Here is a 23,580-nt window from a genome sequence, read left to right on the forward strand (position 1 = left end):
TTTTCCCAGAACCAATTATTGAAGAGACTGTCTTTTCTCCATTGTATATCCTTGCCTCCTTTGTCATAGATTAGTTGACCATAGGTGCGTGGGTTTACCTCTGGGCTTTCTATCTTGTTCCATGGATCTATGTTTCTGTTTTTGTGCCAGTACCATATTGTCTTGATTACTGTAGCTTTGTAGTATAGTCTGAAGTCAGGGAGCCTGATTCCTCCAGCTCTGTTTATTCCCTCAAGACTGCTTTTGCTATTCGGGGTCTTTTGTGTCTCCGTACAAATTTTAAGACTTTTTGTTCTAGTTCCATAAAAAATGCCATCAGTAATTTCATAGGGATTGCGTTGAATCTGTAGATTGCTTTGGGTAGTATAGTCATTTTCACAATATTGATCTTCCAATCCAAGAACATGGTATATCTCTCCATCTCTTGGTATCATCTTTAATTTCTTTCATCAGTGTCTCATAGTTTTCTGCATACAGGGCTTTTGTCTCCCTAGGTAGGTTTATTCCTAGGTATTTTATTCTTTTTGTTGCAATGATAAATGGGAGTGTTTCCTTAATTTCTCTTTCAGATTTTTCATCATTATTGTATAGGAACGCAAGAGATTTCTGTGCATTAATTTTGTATCCTGCTACTTTACCAAATTCATTGATTAGTTCTAGTAGTTTTGGTGGCATTTTTAGTATCCTCTATATATAGTATCCTGCCATCTGCAAACAGTGACAGTTTTACTTCTTCTTTTCCAAAATGTATTCATTTTATTTCTTTTTCTTCTCTGATTGCCATGGCTAGGACTTCCAAATCTATGTTGAATAATACTGGTGAGAATGGACATTTTTGTCTTGTTCCTGATCTTAGAGGAAATGCTTTCAGTTTTTCACCATTGAGAATGATGTTTGCTGTGGGTTTGTCATATATGGCCTTTATTATGTTGAGGTAAGTTCCCTCTGTGCCCACTTTCTGGAGAGTTTTATCATAAATGGGTGTTGAATTTTGTCAAAAGCTTTTTCTGCATCTATTGAGATGACCATATGGTTTTTATTCTTCAATTTGTTAATATGGTGTATCACATTGATTTGTGTATATTGAAGAATCCTTGCATCCCTGGGATAAATCCCACTTGATCATGGTGTATGATCCTTTTAATGTGTTGTTGGATTGTGTTTGCTAGTATTTTGTTGAGGATTTTTGCATCTATATTCATCAGTGATATTGGTCTGCAATTTTCTTTTTTTGTAGTATCTTTGTCTGGTTTTGGTATCAGGGTGATGGTGGCCTCATAGAATGAGTTTCAGAGTGTTCCTTCCTCTGCAATTTTTTGGAAGAGTTTGAGAAGGATGGGTGTTAGCTCTTCTCTAAATGTTTGATAGAATTCACTTCTGAAGCCATCTGGTCCTTGACTTTTGTTTGTTGGAAGATTTTTAATCACAGTTTCAATTTCATTACTTGTGATTGTTCTGCTCATATTTTCTATTTCTTCCTCGTTCAGTCTTGGCAGGTTGTGCATTTCTAAGAATTTGTCCATTTCTTCCAGGTTGTCCATTTTATTGGCATAGGGTTTCTTGTAGTAGTCTCTTAGGATGCTTTGTATTTCTGCGGTGTCTGTTGTAACTTCTCCTTTTTCATTTCTAATTTTATTGATTTGAGCCCTCTCCCTCTTTTTCTTGATGAATCTGGCTAATGGTTTATCAATTTTGTTTACCTTCTCAAAGAACCAGCTTTTAGTTTTATTGATCTTTGCTATTCTTTTCTTTGTTTCTATTTCATTTATTTCTGCTCTGATCTTTAGGATTTCTTTCCTTCTGCTAACTTCGGGTTTTGTTTGTTCTTCTTTCTCTAGTTCCTTTAGGTGTAAGTTTAGATTGTTTATTTGAGATTTTTCTTGTTTCTTGAGGTAGGCTTGTATAGCTATAAACTTCCCTCTTAGAACTGCTTTTACTGTATCCCATAGGTTTTGGATTATCGTGTTTTCTTTGTCATTTGTCTCTAGGTATTTTTTAATTTCCTCTTTGATTTCTTCAGAGATCTCTTGGTTATTTAGTAACGTAGTGTTTAGCCTCCATGTGTTTGTGTTTTTTACATTTTTTTCCCTGTAATTCACTTCTAATCTCATAGTGTTGTGGTCAGAAAAGATGCTTGATATGATTTCCATCTTCTTAAATTTACCGAGGCTTGATTTGTGACCCAAGATGTGATTTATCCTGGAGAATGTTCCGTGTGCACTTGAGAAGAAAGTGTAATCTGCTGTTTTTGGATGGAATGTCCTATAAATATCAATTAAATCTATTTGGTTTATTGTGTCATTTAAAGCTTCTGTTTCCTTATTTATTTTCATTTTGGATGATCTGTCCATTGGTGTAAGTGAGGTAGGTGTTAAAGTCCCCCAGTATTTTTGTGTTACTGTCGATTTCGTCTTTTATAGCTGTTAGCAGTTGCCTTATGTATTGAGGTGCTCCTATGTTGGGTGCATATATATTTATAATTGTTATATCTTCTTCTTGGATTGATCCCTTGATCACTACATCATTATGTAGTGTCCTTCCTTGTCTCTTGTAACATTCTTTATTTTAAAGTCTATTTTATCTGATATGAGTATTGCTACTCCAGCTTTCTTTTGATTTACATTTGCATGGAATATTTTTTCTCTCCCTTCACTTTCAGTCTGTATGTGTCCCTAGGTCTGAAGTGGATCCCTTGTAGACAGCATATATATGGGTCTTGGTTTTGTATCCATTCAGCAAGCCTGTGTCTTTTGGTTGGGGCATTTAATCCATTCACGTTTAAGGTAATTATCAATATGTATGTTCCTATGACCATTTTCTTAATTGTTTTGGGTTTGTTTTTGTAGGTCCTTTTCTTCTTTTGCATTTCCCACTTAGAGAAGTTCCTTTAGCATTTGTTGTAGAGCTGGTTTGGTGGTGCTGAATTCTCTTAGCTTTTGCTTGTCTGTAAAGCTTTTAATTTCTCCATCAAATCTGAATGGGATCCTTGCTGGTTAGAGTAATCTTGGTTGTAGGTTCTTCCCTTTCATCACTTTAAGTATATCATGCCACTCCCTTCTGGCTTGTAGAGTTTCTGCTGAGAAATCAGCTGTTAACCTTCTGGTAGTTCCCTTGTATGTTATTTGTCATTTTTCCCTTGCTGCTGTCAAGAGTTTTTCTTCGTCTAATTTTTTCCAATTTGATTACTATGTGTCTTGGCGTTTTGCTCCTTGGGTTTATCCTGTATGGGACTCGCTGTGCTTCCTGGACTTGGGTGGCTATTTACTTTCCCATGTTAGGGAAGTTTTCGACTATAATCTCTTCAAATATTTTCTCTGGTCCTTTCTCTCTCTCTTCTCCTTCTGGGACCCCTATAATGTGAATGTTGTTGCATTTAATGTTGTCCCAGAGGTCTCTTAGGCTGTCTTCATTCCTTTTCGTTCTTTTTTCTTTAATCTCTTCTGCAGTAGTGAATTCCACCATTCTGTCTTCCAGGTCACTTATCCGTTCTTCTGCCTCAGTTATTCTGCTATTGATTCCTTCTAGTGTAGTTTTCATTTCAGTTATTGTATTGTTCATCTCTGTTTGTTTGTTCTTTAATTCTTCTAGGTCTTTGTTAAACATTTCTTGCATCTTCTCGATCTTTGCCTCCATTCTTTTTCTGAGGTCCTGGATCGTCTTCACTATCATTATTCTGAATTCTTTTTCTGGAAGGTTGCCTCTCTCCACTTCATTTAGTTGTTTTTCTGGGGTTTTATCTTGTTCCTTCATGTGGTACATAGCCCTCTGCCTTTTCATCTTATCTATCTTTCTGTGAATGTGGATTTTGTTCCACAAGCTGCAGGATTGTAGTTCTTCTTGCTTCTGCTGTCTGCCCTCTGGTGGATGAGGCTATCTAAGAGGCTTGTGTAAGTTTCCTGATGGAAGGCACTGGTGGTGGGTAGAGCTGATTGTTGCTCTGGTGGGCAGAGCTCAGTAAAACCTTAATCTACTTGACTGCTAATGAGTGGGGCTGGGTTCCCTCCCTGTTGGTTGTTTGGCCTGAGGCAACCCTACACTGGAGCCTACCTGGGAAGGTAGTACAAGGAAGTACAAGGAAGTACTCCTTGGCGTGAGCCCTCCCAGAGTCTGTCACTAGCCCCTGGTGGGGCTAGTGACAGACTCTGGGAGGGCTCACGCCAAGGAGTACTTCCAAGAACTTCTGCTGCCAGTGTCCTTGTCCCCACAGTTAGCCACAGCCAACCCCCGCCTCTGCAGGATACCCTCCAGCACTAGCAGGTGGGTCTGGTTCAGTCTCCCCTGGGGTCACTGCTCCTTCCCGTGTCCCGATGCCCACAGTACTTTGTGTGTGCCCTCTAAGAGTGGAGTCTCTGTTCCCCCCAGTCCTGTTGAAGTCCTGCAGTCAAATCCCACTAGGCTTCAAAGTCTGATTCTCTAGGAATTCCTCTTCCCGTTGCCATACCCCCAGGTTGGGAAGCCTGACGTGGGGCTCAGAACCTTCACTCCAGTGGGTGGACTTCTGTGCTATAAGTGTTCTTCAGTCTGTGAGTCACCCACCCAGCAGTTATGGGATTTGATTTTACTGTGATTGCGCCCCTCCTACCATCTCATTGTGGCTTCTCCTTTGTCATTGGATGTGGGGAATCTTTTTTGGTGAGTTCCAGTGTCTTCCTGTTGATGATTGTCCAGCAGCTAGTTGTGATTCTCGTGTTCTCACAAGAGGGTGTGAGAGCACGTCCTTCTACTCTGCTATCTTGGTTCCTAGTCCTGTTCATTATTTAATTTCTTCAGTGGGAAACAATACTTTTTTCCTTCTTAACTTTATAAGCAATTGAGAAATAAAGCAAAGGAGACAATCAAGTAGCAATCAAAATAACAGCTTCATTTTGATAAAGCTGATTGAGGAACATGATTTTAAGATGACCAGGCATTTCAGGGAGGAGGAAATAGAAATATCTCTTTAAAAGCTGCTCAACCTCATTATTGATCAAGCAAATGCAAATTATATCACCATGAGACACCATTTTATCCATATCAGATTAGCAAAAATTAAAAAGCTGGCAATGTAAAGTGTTGCTAAAGATGTGGAGCAACAAGAGTTCTGCAGTTGAGCATGTGATTTGGTAGAAGCACTTTGAAAAATAATTTGGCACTATTTAGCAAAGTTGAAAATGTGCACATGCCATGACCCAACGGACCCATCTTCTGGGTTTTTTTCTTAGAGAAATGTGCATATTTGTATCAGAAGACATGTGCAAGAATATTTGTAGTCACTTGCTTACAATTAGAAAAGAAAAGCTGGAAACAAAAATACTTATCACCAGGAAAATGGATAAAGAAATATGGTATGTACAATTAAGGGAATGCAGTAAATCAATGAAAATGAATGGATTACAGCTACATATGTCAACATGGGTAAATCTCAGGAATATAATATTAGATGAAAAAAGCAAGTTGAAGAATATATAAAGAAGGGTTCTATTTTTGAAAAGTTAAATAAAACATGACTAAACTGGGCTTCCCTGGTGGCGCAGTGGTTGAAAGTTCGCCTGCCGACGCAGGGGGCACGGGTTTGTGCCCCGGTCTGGGAAGATCCCACATGCCGCAGAGCGGCTGGGCCCGTGAGCCATGACCGCTGAGCCTGTGTGTCCGGAGCCTGTGCTCTGCAACGGGAGAGGCCACAACAGTGAGAGGCCCGCGTACCGCACAAAAAAAAAAGAAAGAAAAAAAAATGACTAAACTAAACAATATATTCCTTAGAGAGCCATCCCTATGTGATTAAACTGTAATGAAAAGCAAGGGAATTGGAAAGACCAACTTCAGGGTGGGAGGGAGCAGGAGGAGGTCAGGGAAGGGCACACTGAAGTCTTTCCAGTTCCTCTGGCGGTGCAGCCTTAGCGCACTGCACTGGTTTTGTAGGATATTTAGATTGCCTTTGGCTGTTGTGGTGCTTAATGGTTTTTGTTAGGTCTGAGTATCCTTGATAAAAAGAAAAGGATCTTCTTTTGTTGGTGTGGAGAGAGGATTTTCAAGCTCCAGGCAACTGTCCAGACTCTCATCACTCTGGGACCTCATTTACCTATAATTCTTCCATAAATAAGTTTGTGGATTCCTGGCCCACAATAGGGGAAATATCCTTTAATGACTAACAATAGAAATCTGAAACACAAGGAAACACATCACTTCTATTAAGTGATGAATGAGTTGGCCCTCCTTTGGCACTTGTCAGAACCTCCTGTGGTAGTCAGAACTCTAAGATGGTCCCAAGATTCCAGCACCCTGGTGTACATACCCTGTATAATTCCCTCCCCTTCAGTGTGGGAGGGACGTGCAAATATGCTGGGCTAGTGGCTCCCTTTTTGGGCTATTTCCTATGAGCAAGGTGATGGGGCAGTCATCGCCTACTACTCCTACTGGCTTTGAAGGTACTGTGTTGTAAGAGGCCCATGTGACCAGGAACTAAGGGTGACCTCTAGGAGTTGACAGGGACCCCACCCCCACCCCACCAACAGCCAACAATAAAATGAGAACCTCAGTCCTATAACTTCAAGGAACTGAATTCTGCCATCAACTTGAATGAGCTTGGAGAGGACCCCAAGGTCCAGATGAGAACCACAGTTCTGTTAACACCTTGGCTGCACCCTTGGGAGACTCTTGAGCAGAGGACCCAGTAGAGTTATGTCCAGACTCCTGGGACCCAAATAAGTTGTGCAGTAATAAACGTGTGTTGTTTTAAGCTGCTGAATTTGCAATAAATTGTTACACAGCAAGGGAAAATGACTGTACCCCCTATTATTGTATCTAACTGCTGCAAAGCCTAGGCTGCCAACCTATTTTGGCCCTCCTTTCCTCACATTTCCATAAAGTTATCAGTTTCTCGGTCCAAGCCAGAATTGATATCCTCTTTGATCATGAGAAAGAAAAAAGAATGCCGCAGTTTAAAGCCTGTACTCCAGACATCCTCCCTCCCTCTCTCCCTAAGGATCGCCCTCATCATGTGCCAGAGACAGGCTGCCGACTAACACTGCTCACTAGGCAAGACAAGTCAAATTTCCTTCCTTTTTCCCTACCTTTCCCTTTCTTCCCTTCCTTCAGGAACATTTTTTGAGCAGAAGCTGTGCTATGCCCCATGCTTGCAGAGATAAAGAAAATGCAGTCTTTTTAAGGAGCTCACTATTTAATGGTAGAGACAAATTGCCACATGGTGATTTCTCTGCTCTTGGACTAGCAGCTCAAGAGTGGGAGAGAGAAGAAGGTAATTATGCTGGAATCTCTTCCTTTCCCTGTGGTCACACACCCACTCTCTCCATTTTCTCATACACACTCATTAGCGTCCTATAAAAATAAAATCTTTGGGTTCAGTAGAGGTTGATTCTCTGTTTGAATAACTAAATTGGTGTTCAGAAATGACGAGGTTCTTTTAAACTGATTTATGAATCATTACGTAGAAGGAGAGCAGGATGTGGAGGAAGCAGATTTGGTTTTTAGGCCTGCATGTCCCTGTAAGTTTGAACCAGGCCATTGATGATATCTTCTGTGCTTTCAAAGGGTGGAGTTTGTTTATCCTAAGTCAGTTGAATGTGATTTTGGAAACCCCATCCTGAAACATTAAAAGTGGCAGGAGTACAAAACAATCATTTGTCACTAATGCCTGCAGCTGCTACTGTGGCTGATGCTTCTAGTTTTATAATTAGAGCTTTTTTCGCTCGCAGTGCGTCTTAAATGCAGAAATGCCGTGTTCAACAGGACGTCACTCATCAGCTCTTCTAACAGTTACGTACTCTAGATTGCAGCAGCATATCTGGGCAATTTCAACCAAAGACAAAGTTAGATGAATGTGATGAAAATAAGTTGCTGCCATCCGAAGAAATTTGTTTACAAGTACTTAGAATTTCAAGTTAAAATGGGGTCCTTTCAAAGTCCCTGGATCACAGTTGAGGAAAAGCAAGCACAGAACTAAGCAAACCCAAACATTTCTTCTACTCTTTTAAACCTCAAACCTATGTCCAGTTGCTTAGAGGTGGCATTTCTAAACAAAGAAAAAACAAACAAAAAGCCCAAAACAAAAACACAATATAAAAACAGTGATAGAAAAGAGCTTAATATTGGCCTTTGGCTGAAGGACTGGTTTTATTGCTGTCCTCTTACCAATGTTGTGAAATAAGTTGCTTGATGCCTCTGTGGAGTGAACATTCAGAAGGTGAAGAGGCCCCCAAAGACATTCTGTTGTTTAGGATTGAGCTTTCCTGACTGTGCTCCATAAGATATCACATAAAAGTCCACTTAGGTCGATCCTTTCATTTCGCTTCACAGTGATCATTTTGCTCTCCAAGCTTCAATTACAGACACCGTTACTGATGTTGCAATCCTCTGCATCTCCATCTGCATTTGACTTCAGTTGGATAAATGTGGCCATGTGCTACCATACATGCAGAAACTAGAATGAAGGGGGAAGAGAGAGGCAGCCTCTGCACAACACACAGTCCAGATTGAGGCGGACCATGTAAACAGCTGCAGAAAGGGCAAGGCGATGAAAGGAAACATCACAGACCAGCTGGGGTGCTTAGCTTCTAGCTGACAGTTACATTACTTCTACCAGATTTAGTTTTCTAGAGGAACAAATTTGGTGTCTGACACCACATTTTGCTTCTTAGCAAAGATTATTCAGGATCTCAGGAGAAGCCAGAGTAATTTGAAGTATACGTGCTTGTTTTCTTTTTATTTATCTATGAAACAGCTTCATTGATACATAATTCAAAGACCATAAAATATATGCTTTTGAAGTGTCCTAGTCAGTGGTTCGTGGTATATTCACAGACCACTCTTCAATTTTAGAATATTTTCGTCACCCTCAAAAGAAACCCTGTACCCTTTAGTAGCCATTCCCCGTTCCTCCACCTCCGTACCCTCCAGCCCTAGGCAACCACTAAACTACTTTCTATCTTTGTAAGTTTGCCTATTCTGGACATTTCATATACATGGAATCAATTTGAGATCTCTTGTGGTTGGTTTCTCTCATTTAGCACAATGATGTTTTCAAAGTTCATCTGTGTTATAGCATCTAACATCCTCCATTCCTTCTTATAGCTTAATAATATTCCATTGTATGGATATCCACATCTTGTTTATCCATTCATCAATTGATGGACAATTAGGTTGTTTCCACTTTTGAGATATTATGAATACCCAGTATGTAAACTATGTACAAGTTTTTGTGTGGACATATTTTCGTTTCTCTTAGGTATATACCTAGGAGTGCAATTGCTGGGTCTCATGATAACTCCATGTTTAACTTTTTCAGAAACTACTAAACTGTTTTCCAAAGTGGTTGCATCATTTCACAATCCTACCAGAAATGTATGAGGGTTCCAATTTCTCCACATCCTTGCCAACAGATGTTATTGTCTATTTAATTTTACCTGTCATAGTAGGTATGAAGAGGTATCTTACTGTGGATTTCCATTTCCCTAATGTTGAGCACCTTTCTATGTGTCTATTGGCCATTTGTACATCTTCTTTGGAGAAAAGTTTGCCCACTTTAAAACTGGATTGTCTTTTTATTGTTGAGTTGTAAAAGTTTTTTATGTATTCTAGATACAAATTCCTTGTCAGATATATGCTTTGCAAATATTTTCTCCCATTCTGTGGGTTGTCTTTCCCTTATTTGTTGATGTCCTTTGAAGCCAAACGTTTTTAATTTTGAAGTCCAATTTATCTATCACTTGTGTTTTGCTGTTATATCTAAGAAACCATTGCCTAATACAAGGTTACAAAGGTTTACCCCTATGTTTTCTTCTGAGAGTGTCATAGTTTTAATTCTTTTATTTAGATCTATGACCCATTTTAATTTTTGTATATAGAGTGAGGTAAGGATCCACATGGATCCATCCTATTTGTAGCACATGTAGTTATCCAGTTGTCCCACCACTTGAAGAAACTACTTTTTCCCCATTGAATTATCCTGGCACTCTTGTCAAAAATCAATTGACCATAAGAATAAGGTTTATTTTTGACACTCAATTCTAGTCCATTGATTCGTATGTCCATCTTTATGTCAATATCACACTTTTGATTACTGTAGCTTTGTAGTAAGTTGTGAAGTTGAGAAGTCTGAGTCCTCCAACTTGTTCATTTTTTAACATGGCTATTGTGGGTCCTTTGTACTACCATCTCAATTTTAGAAGCAGCTTGCCAATTTCTGGCCCCCAAAAAACAGCTGTGATTTTGACAGGAATTGAGTTGAACCTGTAGAGCAATGTTGGGAATGTTGTAATATTAACAGTATTAAGTCTTCTAATCCATGAATGTGGATGCCTTTCCATTTATTTAGATCTTTTAAAATTTCTTTCAACGGTGTTTTGTAGCTATTAGCATACAAGTCTTACACTTCTTTTGTTAAATATGTTGTTATGTAGTTTACCTTTTTAATACTACTACATATGGAATTATTAATTTTATTTTCAGTGTTCATTTCTAGCATTTACAAATAGTATTTTTACTACTGGATTCTACAACCTGCCCAACTCATTTAGCGGTTCTAGTTTGTTTGTGTGTGTGTGTGGATTCCTTTGAACTTTCTACATGCAAGATCATGTCATCTATGTTGCCTCTCTACTTTGGATGCCCTTTTATTTCATTTTCTTGCCTAATTGCCCTGGCTAGAACCTCCAGTACAATGTTGAATAGAAATGGCAAGAGCTGACATCCTAGTCTGGTTCCTCAATTAGAGAGGAAGCATTCAGTCTTTTACCATTAAGTAGGATGTTTGCTCTACATTGTTTGTAGATGTTCTTTGCCTGGAGCAAATTCTCTTCTATTCCAAATTTGTTGAGTATCTTTATATGAAAGGGTACTGGATTTTGTCAAGTGCTTTTTCTGAACCTATTGATCATGTGGTTTTTTAATTTTATTCTCTTAATACAGTGTATTACATTGATTTTCATATGTTGAACCAATCTTGCATTCTCAGGATGCATTACTTTTGAGCATGGCATATACTACTTTTTATATGTTGCTAGATTTTGTTTGCTACTATTTTGTTGAGCGTTTTCACAGTATTTTTATAGGAGATTCTGGCCTGTCCTTTTATTTGCATGTGATGCCTTTGTCTGGTTTTGTTATCAGGGTAACACTAGCTTCATGGAATGAATTGTAAGTGTTCCTTTCTCTTCTGTTTTTTTGAAATTTGTGAAGAATTGGTATTGATTATTTTTTGCATGTTTGGTAGAATTTGCTAGTGAATCTATCTGGACATGGACATTTTATGAGAAGTTTTTTGATTATTAATTCAATCTCTTTACCTATTATAGATCTATTCAGATTTTCTATTTCTTCTTGGTTAAGTTTAGGTAGTTTGAGTCTTTATAGCAATTTGTTAATTTAATCTAGTTATCTAATTTATTGGCACAAAATTGTTCACAGTATTCCCTTACAATTCATTTTATTTCTGTAAGATTGTTGTTGACGTCCCTTCTTTCATTCCTGATCATAATAATGAGTCTTTTCTCTTTACCAATCTAGCTAAGTTTTGTGAATTTTGGTGATCTTTTCAAAGAACCAACTTTAGTTTTTGCTGATTTTTTCTCTTTTGGTTTTCTATTCTCTATTTTTGCTCTAATCTTTATTATTTCCTTCCTTCGTTGGGGGTTAGTTTGCTTTTTATCCAGTTTCTTAGGGTGGGAACTTAGGTTTTGATTTCAGAACTTTCTTATAGACGTTATAGCTTTAAAATGATGCCTGGGCTGCAACGCGTAAGTTTTGGTATGTTGTGTTTCACTTTAATTCATCTCAAAGTATTTTCTAATTCCTCTTGTGATTCCTTCTTTGCTCTATTGGTTAGGCTTCTGTTTAGTCCTTTTTACATATTGAATTTTCCAAATTTATTTCTGTTTATTTCTAATTTTATTCGTTTGTTGTCAGAGAACATTCTTTGTATGATTCCCACCCTTTTAAATTTATTGAGGTTTGTTTTATCATCTAACATGTTGTCTATCCTGGAAAATGTTTCATGTATTAATAATAATGTGCATTCTGATATTGTTATATGGAATGTGCCATAGAGGTCTGTTAGGTCTAATGGTTTATAATGTTGTTCAAGTCTTCTATTTTCTGGTTAAGCTTCTGCCTGGTTGTTTTATTTGTTATTGAAACTGGGGTTTTGAAGTCTACATCTATTATTGTTGAGTAGTCTATTTCTTCCTCTAGTTGTGTCAGGTTTTGCTTCCAGTTTTGTTAGAGCTCTGTTGTTACATGTATATAATAGTTGTAATTTCCTGATGGATTCACCCTTTTATCATTTTAAAATATCCTTTTTTGTCTCTAGTAATTTCTGTCTAAAGTCTATTTTGTCTAATATTGGTACAGCCACTCTGGTTCTCTTTTGGCTCTTATTGTATGGTATACTTCCCTCCAGCCTTTTTACTTTCAACCTCTTTGTCTTTAAATATAAAGTATTTTCTCGGCAGCATACAGTTGGATCATTTTCAAAATCCATTCTACTAATCTGTGCCTTTTGATTAGAGTGTTTAATTCATTTATGTTTAGTGTAATTACTAATAAAGTAGGATTTATGTCTATTATTCGCTATTTATTTTCTGTATGTCTTTTGTGTTTGTTCCGGTATTTTTTCTTTATTGCATACTTTTGCATTAACTAGGTATTTTCTCTTTTAATTACACTGTTGTTTCTTTTACCTTATTTTTTAAAAAGTATTGGAGTATAATTTTTTTTATTGGAGTATAATTGCTTTACAATGGTGTGTTAGTTTCTGCTTTATAACAAAGTGAATCAGCTATTCATATACATATATCACCATATCTCGTCCCTCTTGCGTCTCCCTCCCACCCTCCTTGTCCCACCCCTCTAGGTGGTCATAAAGCACCAAGCTGATCTCCCTGTGCTATGTGGCTGCTTCCCACTAGCTCTCTATTTTATATTTGGTAGTGTATATATATCCATGCCACTCTCTCACTTCCTCCCAGCTTACCCTTCCCCTCCCCGTGTCCTCAAGTCCATTCTCTACATCTGCGTCTTTATTCCTGACCTGCCTCTAGGTTCTTCATAATCTCTAGCTCCATCCACCTCACTACAAATAACTCAGTTTTGTTTCTTTTTATGGCTGGAGTAATATTCCATTGTATAGATATGCCACATCTTTATTCATCTGTCATTGGACATGTAGGTTGCTTCCATTTCCTGGCTATTGTAAATAGAGCTGCAATGAACATTTTGGTACATGACTCTTTTTGAATTATGGTTTTCTCAGGGGATATGCCCAGTAGTGGGATTGCTGGGTCGTATGGTAGTTCTATTTTTAGTTTTTTAAAGAACCTCTATACTGTTCTCCATAGTGGCTGAATCAATTTACATTCCCACCAACAGTGCAAGGTGGTTCCCTTTTCTCCACACCCTCTCCAGCATTTATTGTTTCTAGATTTTTTGATGATGGCCATTCTGACTGGTGTGAGGTGATACCTCATTGTAGTTTTGATTTGCATTTCTCTAATGATCAGTGATGTTGAGGATCCTCTCAGGTGTTTGTTGGCAATCTGTATATCTTCTTTGGAGAAATGTCTATTTAGGTTTTCTGCCCAATTTGGATTGGGTTGTTTGGTTTTTTGATATTGAGCTGCATGAGCTGCTTGTAAATTTTGGAGATTAATCCTTTGTCCGTTGCTTCATTTGGAATTATTTTCTCCCATTCTGAGGGTTGTCTTTTTGTCTTGTTTATGTTTTCCTTTGCTGTGGAAAAGCTTTGAAGTTTCATTAGGTCCCATTTGTTTATTTTTGTTTTTATTTCCATTTCTCTAGGAGGTGAGTCAAAAAAGGATCTTGCTGTGATTTATGTCATAGAGTCTTCTACCTATGTTTCCCACAAAGAGTTTTATAGTGTCTGGCCTTACATTTAGGTCTTTAATCCATTGAGTTTATTTTTGTGTATGGTGTTAGGGAGTGTTCTAATTTCATTCTTTTACATGTAGCTGTCTAGTTTCCCCAGCACCACTTATTGAACAGGCTGTCTTTTCTCCATTGTATATTCTTGCCTCCTTTATCAGAAATAAGGTGACCATATGTGCGTGGGTTTATCTCTGGGCTTTCTATCCTGTTCCATTGATCTTTCTGTTTTTGTGCCAGTACCATACTGTCTTGATTACTGTAGCTTTGTAGTATAGTCTGAAGTCAGGGAGCCTGATTCCTCCAGCTCCGTTTTTCATTCTCAAGATTGCTCTGGCTGTTTGGGGTCTTTTGTGTTTCCATACAAATTGTGAAATTTTTTGTCCTAGTTCTGTGAAAAATGCCATTGGTAGTTAGATAGGGATTGCACTGAATCTGTAGATTGCTTTGGGTAGTATAGTCATTTTCACAATGTTGATTCTTCCAATCCAAGAACATGGTATATCTCTTCATCTATTTGTATCATCTTTAATTCCTTTCATCAGTGTCTTATACTTTTCTGCATACAGGTCTTTTGTCTCCTTAGGTAGGTTTATTCCTAGGCATTTTATTCTTTTTGTTGCAGTGGTAAATGGGAGTGTTTCCTTAATATGTCTTTCAGATTTTTCATCATTTGTGTTATAGGAATGCAAGAGACTTCTGTGCATTAATTTTGTATCCTGCTACTTTGTGAAATTCATTGATTAGCTCTAGTAGTTTTCTGGTAGCATCTTTAGGATACTTTATGTTTAGTATCATGTCATCTGCAAACAGTGACAGCTTTACTTCTTCTTTTCTTACTTGGATTCCTTTTATTTCTTTTCTTCTCTGATTACTGTGGCTAAAAATTCTAAAACTATTCTGATTGCTGTGGCTAAAAATTCCAAAACTATGTTGAATAAAAGTTGTGAGAGTGGGCAGCCTTGTCTTGTTCCTGATCTTAGTGGAAATGGTTTCAGTTTTTCACCATTGAGAATGATGTTGGCTGTGGGTTTGTTATATATAGTGTTTATTATGTTGAGGTAAGTTCACTCTATGCCTACTTTCTGGAGAGTTTTTATCATAAATGGGTGTTGAATTTTGTCCAAAGATTTTTCTGCATCTATTGAGATGATATGTCATATAGTTTTCTCCTTCAATTTGTTAATATGGTGTATCACATTGATTGATTTGTGTATATTGAAGAATCCTTGCATTCCTGAGATAAAGCCCACTTTTTCAGGGTGTATGATCCTTTTAATGTGCTGTTGGATTTTGTTTGCTAGGATTTTGTTGAGGATTTTTGCATCTTTGTTCATCAGTGATATTGGCCTGTAGTTTTCTTTCTTTGTTACATCCTTGTCTGGTTTTGGTATCAGGGTGGCTCGTAGAATGAGTTTGGGAATGTTCCTCCCTCTGGTATATTTTGGAAGAGTTTGAGAAGGATAGGTTGTAGCTCTTCTCTAAATGTTTGATAGAATTTGCCTGTGAAGCCATCTGGTCCTGGGCTTTTGGTTGTTGGAAGATTTTTAATCACAGTTTCAATTTCAGTGCTTGTGATTGGTGTGTTTATATTTTCTATTTCTTCCTGGTTCAGTCTCGAAAGGTTGTGCTTTTCTAAGAATTTGTCCATTTCTTCCAGGTTGTCCATTATATTGGCATATAGTTGCTTGTAGTAATCTCTCTGATCCTTTGTATTACTGCAGTGACAGTTTTTACTTCTCCTTTTTCATTTCTAATTGTATTGATTTGAGTCTTCTCCCTTTTTTTCTTGATGAGTCTGGCTAATGGTTTATCAACTTTATCTTCTCAAAGAACCAGCTTTTAGTTTTATTGATCTTTGCTATTGTTTCCTTCATTTCTTTTTCATTTATTTCTGAACTGATGTTTATGATTTCTTTCCTTCTGCTAACTTTGGGGTGTTTTTGTTCTTTCTCTAATTGCTTTACGTGTAACGTTAGGTTGTTTGAGTTGTTTCTTGCTTCTTGAGGTAGTATTACATTGCTATAAACTTCCCTCTTAGACCTGCTTTTGCTGCATCTCATAGGTTTTGGGTCATGGTGTTTTCATTGTCATTTGTTTCTAGGTATTTTTTGATTTCCTCTTTGATTTCTTCAGTGATCTCTTGGTTATTTAGTAGTGTATTGTTTAGCCTCCATGTGTTTGTATTTTTTACAGATTTTTCCCTGTAATTGATATTTAGTCTCATAGCATTGTGGTCAGAAAAGATACTTGATACGATTTCCATTTTCTTAAATTTAGCAAGGCTTGATTTGTGACCCAAGATATGATCTGTCCTGGACAATGTTCTATGAGCACTTGAGAAGAAAGTGTATTCTGTTGTTTTTGGATGGAATGTCCTATAAGTATCAATTAAGTCCATCTTGTTTAATATATCATTTAAAGCTTGTGTTTCCTTATTTATTTTCATTTTGGATCTGTCCATTGGTGAAAGTGGGGTGTTAAAGTCCCCTACCATGATTGTGTTACTGTCGATTTCCTGTTTTATGGCTGTTAGCATTTGCCTTATGTATTGAGGTGCTCCTTCATTGGGTGCATAAATATTTACAATTCTTATATCTTCTTCTTGGATTGATCCCTTGATCATTATGTAGTGTCCTTCTTTGTCTCTTGTAATAGTCTTTATTTTAAAGTCTATTTTGTCTGATACGAGAATTGCTTTCTTTTGGTTTCCCATTTGCATGGAATATCTTTTTCCATCCCCTCACTTTCAGTCTGTATGTGTCCCTAGGTCTGAAGTGGGTCTCTTGTAGACAGCATATATATGGGTCTTGTTTTTATATCCATTCAGCCAGTCTGTGTCTTTTGGTTGGAGCATTTAATCTGTTTACATTTAAAGTAGTTATTGATATGTATATTCCTATTACCATTTTCTTAATTGTTTTTGGATTCTTATTGTAGGTCTTTTCATTTTCTTGTGTTTCCTGCCTAGAGAAGTTCCTTTAGCATTTGTTGTAAAGCTGGTTTAGTGGTGCTGAATTCCCTTAGCTTTTGCTTGTCTGTAAAGGTTTTAATTTCTCCATCGAATCTGAACGAGATGCTTGATGGGTAGCGTAATCTTCCTTGTAGGTTTTTCCCTTTCATCATTTTAAATATGTCCTGCCACTCCTTTCTGGCTTGCAGAGTTTCTGCTGAAAGATCAGCTGTTAACCTTATGGGGATTCCCTTGTATGTTATTTCTTGTTTTTCCCTTGCTGCTTTTAATATTTTTTCTTTGTATTTAATTATAGTTTGATTAATATGTGTCTTGGCATGTTTCTCCTTGAATTTATCCTGTATGGGACTCATTGCACTTACTGGACCTGATTGACTATTCCCTTTCCCACATTAGGGAAGTTTTCAACTATAATCTCTTCAAATATTTTCTCAGTCCCTTTCTTTTTTTTTCTTTTCTTTTCTTCTTCTGGGACCCCCATAATTCAAATGTTGGTGTGTTTAATGTCCCAGAGATCTCTGAGGCTGTCCTCAATTCTTTTCATTCTTTTTACTTTATTCTGCACTGTGGTAGTTATTTCCACTATTTTATCTTACAGGTAACTTATCCATTTTCTGCCTCAGTTATTCTGCTGTTGATTCCTTCTAGAGAATTTTTAATTGCATTTATTGTGTTGTTCATCATTGTTTGTTTGCTCTTTAGTTCTTCTGGGTCCTTGTTAAACGTTTCTTGTATTTTCTCCATTCTATTTCCAAGATTTTGAGCATCTTTACTATCATTGTTGTGAATTCTTTTTCAGGTAAACTGCCTATTTTCTCTTCGTTTGTTTGGTCTGGTGGGTTTTTACCTTGCTTCTTCATCTGGTGTGTGTTTTTCTGTCTTCTCATTTTGCTTAACTTACTGTGTTTGGGGATCTCCTTTTCACAGGCTGCAGGTTCATAGTTCCCATTGTTTCTGGTGTCTTCCCCCTGTGGGTAAAGTTGGTTCAGTGGGTTTTATAGGCTTCCTGGTGGAGATGACTGGTGCCTGTGTTCTGGTGGATGAGGCTGAATCTTGTCTTTCTGGTGGGCAGGACTGCATCTGGTCGTGTCTTTTGGGGTGTCTGTGACCTTATTATAATTTTAGGCAGCCTCTCTGCTAGTGGGTGGGGTTGTTTTCCTGTCTTGCTAGTTGTTTGGCATAGAGTGTCCAGCACTGTAGCTTGCTGGTCGTTGAGTGGAACTGGGTCTTAGCGTTGAGATAGAGATCTCTGGGAGAGCTTTCGCTGTTTGATATTACATGGAACTGGGAGGTCTCTTGTGAACCAATGTCCTGAACTTGGCTCTCCCACCTCAGAGGCTCAGGCCTGACACCCAGCTGGAGGACCAAGACCGTGTCAGCCACGTGGCTCAGAAGAAGAGTGAGGGAAAAAAAAGAAAAAAGGAAAAAAGAAAATAAAGTTATTAAAATTTAAAAAATTATTTAAAAAAGTATTTTTTAAAAAAAGAAAGACTAGAACAACCAAACCAAAAAACAAATCCACCAATGATAATAAGTGCTGAAAAGTATACTAAAAAAAAAATCCAAAACGGTTAGACAGAACCCTAGGACTAATGGTAAAAGCAAAGCTGTACAGACAAAATTACACAAGGAAGCACACACATAACACACTCAACAAAAAGAGAGAAAGGGACAAAATATATATATGTTAAAAAGAAGAGAGCAACCAAATCAATAAACAAATCTACCAGTGATAATATGCTGTAAATACTAAACTAAGATGATAAACATAAAACCAGAAACAAATTAGATGCAGAAAGCAAACCCCAAGTCTACAGTTGCTCCCAACGTCCACCACCTCAATTTTGGGATAATTCAGTGTCTGTTCAGGTATTCCACAGATACAGGGTACATCAAGTTGATTGTGGAGATTTAATCCAGTGCTCCTGAGGCTGCTGGGAGAAATTTCCCTTTCTCTTCTTTGTTTGCACAGCTCCTGGGGTTCAGCTTTGGATTTGGCCCTGCCTCTGCACGTAGGTCACCTGAGGGTGTCTGTTCTTCGCCCAGAGAGGATGGGGTTAAAGGAGCTGCTGATTCGGGTACTCTGGCTTACTCAGGCATGGGGCAGGGAGGGGTACGGAATGGGGGGCGAGCCTGTGGTGGCAGAGGCCGGCGTAACGTTGCAACAGCCTGAGGCGTGCCATGTGTTCTCCCGGGGAAGTTGTCCCTGGATCACAGGACCCTGGCAGTGGTGGGCTGCACAGGCTTCCGGGAGAGGAGGTGTGATAGTGACCTGTGCTCACACACAGGCTTCTTGGTGGCGGCAGCAGCAGCCTTAGCGTCTCATGCCCATCTCTGGGGTCCGCGCTGATAGCCGCGGCTAGTGCCCGTCTCTGGAGCTTGTTTAGGCAGTTCTCTGAATCCCCTCTCCTTGCACACCCGGAAACAATGGTCTCTTGCCTCTTAGGCAGGTCCAGACTCTTTCCCGGACTCCCTCCCAGCTAGCTGTGGCACACTAGCCCCCTTCAGGCTGTGTTCAGGCAGCCAACCCCAGTCCTCTCCCTGGGATCTGACCTCCAAAGCCCGAGCCTCAGCTCCCTGCCCCCACCTGACCTGGTGGGTGAGCAGACAAGCATCTTAGGCTGGTGAGTGCTGGTCGGCACCGATCCTCTGTGCGGGAATCTCTCCACTTTGCTCTCTGCACCCCTCTTGCTGCTCTCTCCTCCGTGGCTCTGACGCTTCACCCCTGCCCACCCCCTGTCTCTGCCAGTGGAGGGGCTTTCTAGTGTGTAGAAACTTTTCCTCCTTCACAGTTCCCTCCCAGAGGTGCATGTCCCGTCCCTATTCTTTTGTCTGTTTTTTCTTTTTTCTTTTGCCCTACCCAGGTATGTGGGGAGTTTCTTGCCTTTTGGGGAGTCAGATGTTCGACCAGCATTCTGTAGGTGTTCTGTAGGAGTTGTTCCTCATGTAGATGTATTTTTGATGTATTTGTCAGAGGAAGGTGATCTCCACATCTTACTCCTCCACCATCTTGAAGCTATCTAGCAAAAGCTGGTTTTTTGAAAAGATAAAATCAACAAACTTCTAGTCAGGCTCACCTAGAAGAAAAGAAAGAGGACCAAAATAAACAAGTTAAGAAACTGAAGAGGAGAAATAACAATTGATACTGCAGAAATACAAAAAAATCATAAGAGAATACTATGAACAGTTATATGCCAACAAATTGGACAGCCAAGAAGAAATGGACAAGTTTCTACAAACATACAGCCTGCCAAAACTGAGTCAAGGAGAAACAGATAATTTGAACAGACCAGTCATGAAAAGTGAAATAGAATCTGTAAACAAATAAACCAAATAAGAAAAAAAAAAACACAACTCCCTGCAAACAAAAGTCCAGGACCAGAGGACCTCACTGGGGAATTGTACCAAACATACGAAGAAGAACTTACACCTATTCTTCTCAAACTATTCCAAAAGATTGAAGAGGTGGGAACACTCCCAAATTCATTCTATGAAGCTACTACCACCTGGTACCAAAACCAGACAGAGACTACAACAGGGAAAATTATAGGCCAATGTCTTTGTTGAAGATTTTTGCATATATATTCATCAAAGTATTAGCAATCCAAATTCAACAGTACGCAAAAAGGATCGTATACCATGATCAAACTGGATTCATCCCAGGGGCAAAAGAATGATTGAATATATGTAAAATCAACCATTGTAATACACCATATTAACAAAAAGACAAAATCCACGTGATCATTTCAGTAGACACAAAGAAAGTATTTGACAAAATTCAACATCCATTCATGATGATAAAAATAAACTCTCACCAAAGTGGGTACAGAAGAAACGTATCAACATAATAAAAGCCATATATGACAAACCCACTGCCAACATAATAGTCAGTGGTAAAAAGCTGAAAGCCTTCCCACTAAATTTAGAAACAAGACAAGGATGTCCCCTCTCACCATGTCTATTCAACATAGTATTGGAAGTCTTAGCCACATCAGTCAGAGAACAGAAAGACACAGAAATTATCCAAATTGGAAGGGAAGAGGTAAAACTGTCACTATTTGCAGATAACATGATAATCTATATATAGAACCCTAGAGACTCCACACAGAAACTTTTAGAATAAATGAGTTCAGCAAGGTAGCAGGATACAAGATTAACATTCAAAGACCCACTGCATTTCTTTAACAATGAAATATCAGAAAGAGAAAGTAAAAAAAAAAAATTCTGTTTAAAATCACACCAAAAAAATAAAATAACTAGGAGTAAACTTAACCAAGGAGGTGAAAACTATACTACACTGAAAACTATAAGACACTGATCAGGGAAACTGAAGATGATTCAAAGAAATGGAAAGATATCCCATGCTCTTGGATTGGAAGAATTAATATTGTTAAAATGGCCAGACTACCCAAAGCAATCTACAGATTTAATGCCATCCCTATCAAAATGCCCATGACATTTTGCACAGAAGTAGAATAATCATAAATTTTACGTAGAACCACAAAAGACCCAGAATTGTCAAAGCCATCCTGAGGAAAAAGAACAAAGCTGGAGGCATAACCCTCCCAGACTTTAGACAATACTACAAATCTACATTAATCAAAACAGCATGGTATTGGCACAAAAACAGACACATAGATCAGTGGAAAAGAATAGAGAGCCCAGATATAAACCCACATACCTATAGTCAATCTACAACAAAGAAGTCAATAATATACAATGGGGAGAAAGTCTCTTCAAGTGGTGTTGGGAAAGCTTGACAGCTGTGTGTAAATCAGTGAAATTATTACCCTCCCTCACACCATACACAAAGATAAACTCAAAATGTCTTGAAAACCTAAATATAAGACTTGACACCATAGAACTCCTAGAAGAGAACACAGGCAAAACATTCTCAAACATAAATCGTAGCAATATTTTCTTAGGTCAGTCTCCCTAGGCAAAAGAAATAAAAGGAAAAATTAACAAGTAGGACCTAATCGATCTTAAAAGCTTTTGCACAGCAAAGCTTTTGCACAGCATCAACAAAAAGACAACCTACTGAATGAGAGAAATTATTTGCAAACGGTGACTGACAAGGGCTTAATAACCAAAATACAACTCATACAACTCAATATCAAAAAAAAAAAAAACAAAACCAATGAAAAAATGGGCAGGGCTTCCCTGGTGGCGCAGTGGTTGAGAGTCCGCCTGCCGATGCAGGGGACACGGGTTCATGCCCTGGTCCGGGAAGATCCCACATGCCACAGAGTGGCTGGGCCCGTTAGCCTTAGCTGCTGAGCCTGCGCGTCCGGAGCCTGTGCTCCGCAACGGGAGAGGCCACAACAGTGAGAGGCCCGCGTACCACAAAAAAAAAAAAAAAAAGGGCAGAAGACCTAAGCAGACACCTCTCCAAACAAGACATACATATCATACACATGACCAATAGGCACATGAAAAGATGCTCAACGTTGCTAATTATTAGAAAAGTGCAAATGAAAACTATAATGAGGTATCACCTCACACCAGTCAGAATGGCCATCATTAAAAAGTCTACAAATAATAAATGCTGGGAAGGGTGTGGAGAAAAGGGAACCCTCCTACACTGTTGGTGAGAATGTAAATTGGTGTAGCCACTATGGAAAACAGTACGGAGGTTCCTTAAAAATCTAAAATAGAGCTACCATATGATCCAGCAATCCCACTCCTGGGCATATATCCAGAAAAAAGGCAAATTAATTTGAAAAGATACATGCACCCCAGTGTTCATAACAGCACTGTTTACAATAGCCAGGACATGGAAACAACCCAAGTCCCAGCAACAGACAATTGGTTAAGCAGATGTGGTGTACACACACACACACAAAATGGAATATTAGCCATAAAAAAGAAGGAAATATTGTCATTCTGAGCAACATAGATAGACCTAGAGAATATCATATTAAGTAAGTCAGAGAAAGACAAATATAATATCACTTGTATCTGCAATCTAAAAAATAATACAAGTGAATCTATATACAAAATAGGAACATACTCACAGACATAGAAAACCAACTTATGATTACCAAAAGGGATGAGGGAGGGACAATTTACGTGTGTGGGACTAACAAACTACTATACATAAAATAGATGGGCTTCCCTGGTAGCGCAGTGGTTGAGAGTCCGCCTGCCGATGCAGGGGACACAGGTTCGTGCCATGGTCCGGGAAGATCCCACATGCCGCGGAGCGGCTGGGCCCTTGAGCCATGGCCGCTGAGCCTGCGCGTCCGGAGCCTGTGCTCCGCAACGGGAGAGGCCACAACAGTGAGAGGCCCGCATACCAAAAAAAAAAAAAAAAAAAAAAAAAAAAGATAAGCAGCAAGTATTTACTATATAACACAGAGAAGTATATTCAGTATCTTGTAATAAATCTATAATGGAAATTAATCTGAAAAATATATAACTGAATCACTTTGCTATATACCTGAAACTAACACAATACTGTTAATCTACTATATTTCAATTAAAAACAAACAAGCAAATGCTGCATAGTAGGTATATGGATATTTGTGACATATTTTGGTTTATCCTTAAGGGAAATACTCAACAATAAACATAAATAAAGTCTTTTTTAAAGAAATGTCATCAAGACTGGTTTTCACACAAGCCTGAAGGAGCCCAAAGAAGGAACTCACTGAGGAATTAAGAGAAGAGAGCCTGAAAGTGCCATTGGATGTAATTTACATTCACTCATTAACAGATGATATTTAACTGCC

At 38.5% G+C, this 23,580-nt stretch overlaps 1 protein-coding gene and 1 long non-coding RNA gene across 3 annotated transcripts in view; one reads left to right on the forward strand and one right to left on the reverse strand.

The window, feature by feature from the left end:
- The window catches only part of PPM1L (protein phosphatase, Mg2+/Mn2+ dependent 1L), a 334,733-nt gene that overhangs the window by 259,469 nt on the left and 51,684 nt on the right, over window positions 1-23,580 (forward strand). The gene's annotated exons all lie outside the window — the stretch shown is intronic.
- Window positions 4,170-23,580, reverse strand: part of LOC109551902 (uncharacterized) — a 64,993-nt gene continuing 45,582 nt past the window's right edge. Inside the window, exon 3 of the long non-coding RNA XR_002178604.3 lies at window positions 4,170-19,923. This is a non-coding gene — a long non-coding RNA (uncharacterized lncRNA). The remainder of the gene's footprint in view (window positions 19,924-23,580) is intronic.

This window comes from Tursiops truncatus, chromosome 4, assembly GCF_011762595.2.
Source record: "Tursiops truncatus isolate mTurTru1 chromosome 4, mTurTru1.mat.Y, whole genome shotgun sequence".
In the NCBI taxonomy this organism is placed as follows: Eukaryota; Metazoa; Chordata; class Mammalia; order Artiodactyla; family Delphinidae; genus Tursiops; species Tursiops truncatus.